Source organism: Miscanthus floridulus, chromosome 10 (assembly GCF_019320115.1).
Source record: "Miscanthus floridulus cultivar M001 chromosome 10, ASM1932011v1, whole genome shotgun sequence".
Classification (NCBI taxonomy): domain Eukaryota; kingdom Viridiplantae; phylum Streptophyta; class Magnoliopsida; order Poales; family Poaceae; genus Miscanthus; species Miscanthus floridulus.
In genome coordinates, this window is record NC_089589.1 from 117,077,203 (window position 1) to 117,080,753 (window position 3,551).

Here is a 3,551-nt window from a genome sequence, read left to right on the forward strand (position 1 = left end):
TCAAGGATGTCCACCACTTGTTCGACGAAATGCCTCGAAGGGATAACCTTACCGATTTGAAGAAGAGGTGACTGTATCAAAACAAACCAGGCAACCAAACACACCCTGAGGCTAGCCAGGCTAAGACAGTACAGACAACCAAACAACCAAGAGTTGGTTTGGTGAGAGCAAACCAAATGGCCAACGCTGCCTAGGCTAGGATTGTAACCAGACTAGAAGTTAGCCAGGGAACCAAACACACTTTATACTACTGCTTTCTGGCTTCCATCACTAAATCCGTTTTCCCCTAGAAAGCACACTCCGACCTTCTCTCAAAGCAAAACATACTATCAAAAGTGCACAACGTACGCATCCAGGGTGTCCTTCGCCGCGGCATTACCATTCTAGTTAGTTGCATCCAAAGAGCAAAAAGCTTAGTACACCTACGGAACCAACAGGCGGCGCTACAGCGGGGCGACGATGGATCTCGTGGTCGGCGCCTCAACGACACTGTGAGATCCCCTGGTGAACAAGCTCGGGAGCCTCCTCGCGCAGGAGTACACGCTGATCCGTGGCGTCCGTGATGACATCCAGTACATCACCGACGAGCTGGCCAGCATGCAGGCCTTCCTCAACAGGCTCAAGCGGGCGCCAGACGACCACGACGAGCAGCGTCTGGACTGGATGAAGTAGGTCCGAGAGGTGTCGTACGACATCGAGGACTGTGTCGACGACGTGGACCATCGGCTCAGCGGCGAACCCCGCGGGAGCGGAACAATGACGTATCTCCGGAAGAAGTGGTACCTGCTCACCATGCTGCACGCGCGCCACTGCATAGCCACCGAGATCGGCAACCTCAAGCTCCGGGCACAGCAAGTCAGCGAGCGGCGGACCAGGTACGGGGTGGAAAACCTGACAAAAGTTGAAGGTCCCGCTGGAGTCAACACTTCCCCAGACCACCGAGCGCCACTTCCCCAGTCCCCAGCTCATCGGCAACAAGGCTCCTGTGGGAATAGAGGACGCCATGGAGAAGCTCAAGCCGTGTTTTAACGATGGTGCACAGGATACTGCTGAACCTCAACTGAAATTCCTCGCTATTGTTGGGTTTGGTGGCCTTGGCAAGACCACGCTTGCCGTGGCGCTGTACCGTGAGTGTGGAGACAAATTCGCTCTAAAAGCATCCGTGCTTGCATCACAGAAGTTCCATCTGCTGACTGTCTTGAGAAGCATAATCAGGCAGCTGAATGAGCAGCAATCTGGTGCATCCAAGACTGACTTCGACGGGATTGAAGAATGGGGACTGGACAAGCTCAAAGACAAACTCGCCAACCAGTTACTACAACAGAGGTACTGCACTATAATTTGGGCTCAGTTTGTTTTTTTCTTTATCCCAGAAACCATTTGAATTTCCTAATTCATATGGCACCATAGTTTAAGTAGGCTCGATTCTATCATCATACTGTTGGCATTTGTTTTATAGATATAGATTGATAGATTTTGATCTTGCAATATTGCTTTCAAACATTGCGTGAAATAGGTAGCATATCCTGATACAAGGCATTTGGTCATAGTAGTTAATTATTGTACACTTGTGTAGTACTAATCATCAATTAGTCTTGCAATGTGTTTTGGAGGAAAATTGCTCTTGTAAAACTATCATTTCTTTATAATGCTTGAAATAGGTACCTTATCTTGATGGATGACATTTGGTCTGTATCAGCATGGGAAAATATACGCGACTCTTTTCCCAGTAACGGGAAGGGCAGAATAGTGGTGACGACAAGGTTCAAATCCGTAGTCGAAGCCTGCCGCCGCCCACAAGGCTACGTCCATGAGCACCAGGCACTCCTCGAAGAGGGCTCATGCAAATTGTTCTATCAAGCTATCTCCAGTATTGGGTATGGGATTTGTCATTCTAAGCCCATTGATGGTGGGATTATCATGAAAATATGTGGAGGTCTTCCTTTGGCAATAATTGTAGTAGCAGGGCTTGTGGCTAGTAAACTAAAATCAAACACAGACCAGGAAGTCCATTCACATTTGGTTGATGTGGACAAGGATTTAAGTCAGGTGTTGGTGAATAACCTCACCACAGATGGAGTGACTCACATACTAAATCACTGCTACCACCATTTGCCGGCTGATCTCAAGACCTGCCTGCTGTACTTGAGCATGTTTCCCAAGGGCTGCATGATCAGTAGAAAAAGCCTCATCAGAAGGTGGATAGCTGAAGGGTTCATTTCTGAGAAGCATGGGAAGAACGTTGAGGAAGTTGCTGCGGACTGCTTCAATGAACTCATTAGCAGGAACCTGGTCTGTGCAGTCAACAACAGTAGCAATGGCAAAGTGAAGAGCTGCCAGATTCATGACATGGTTCTCGAGTACATCGTCGCCAAGTCCAGTGACGAGAATTTCATCACCATTGTCGGTGGCCACTGGCAGACACCATTTCCGACCTACAAGGTGAGGCGACTGTCAGTCCACAAGAGTGACCGGAGAGAGAAGGAAACAGTTGAGAGGATGAAATTGTGGCATGTCCGTTCCTTAACAGCTTTGGGGAGCTTTAGGACACTTCATTCTACTTGGCTCAAATTTCAGATACTGCAGGTGTTGGATCTTGAAGGCTGCAAGGACTTGTCCTTCCATCACCTCAAGAAGATATGCAAAATGCATCAGTTGAAGTACTTAAGCTTGTGCCGGACGGATATTGAGATGATCCCAAAGAAGATAAGCAGACTGGAATATTTGGAGGTACTTGATATAAGGGAGACGGAAGTAAAAAAATTGCCGGCATTAGTTGAGAGGCTTCAGAGAATGGTACACCTGCTAGCTGGCGACAAGAAGAAGAGAATTGCATTGAAGTTGACTGAAGGAATCACAAAAATGACGGCTCTCCAAACACTATGAGGAGTTCATATCTGTACTGGCTTGGCCCTTAAAGCCTTGGAGAACCTCACCAACATGAAAAAGTTCATTGTTTACAGCAAATACCAAATAAACTTCCGAGGAGGAGGAGCAGGGCAAGGAGGCAGAGATCGTGCCTGCCGCTCCCGATCCCGATCCGCAGCAGCAGCATGAAGAGGAAAGGGATGTCATGGCGCATCCTGATTCTGCGAAGCAGCATTCAGCTTCTGAGGTGGAGGCCAAGATCAAGGAGCTATTAAGAGTGGCGCAGGCCCTTCGTGCGAGGATATCTCAACTGCTGGGGCCTGCTGGCCCACATGGCGTTGCGACGCTAGACGGCACTGCTTGATCTTCGTGGAGACGGAGATAAGCTTCCTTGCGGCGTTCTTGACGACATTGAATTCGAACCTCCGTGGAGACCGAGTTAACCGTCCTCACCTGCAGCATTTCATCGACGAGTGCTCCACGAGGGTGCTGGGACTCTATGTCAGCTTTCTCTACACGACCAACCACACCTTGCGTAGATTTATTCATCCCTCACGTCATACACTGCTGCGAAGAGCCGCACAGTTGTTCCGCCGTGTAACTTTAGTAGAGCATCGTTATAGTGACATCGTACATCATTTGCACGACCAGACAGAGCATACCTCCAGGAACATGCATGGTCT

At 48.9% G+C, this 3,551-nt stretch overlaps 1 pseudogene; it reads left to right on the forward strand.

Annotated features, from left to right (window-relative positions):
• The first annotated feature begins 459 nt into the window (after positions 1-459).
• Positions 460-3,232, forward strand: LOC136489386 (disease resistance protein Pik-2-like; annotated as a pseudogene).
• Positions 3,233-3,551: the final 319 nt, after the last annotated feature.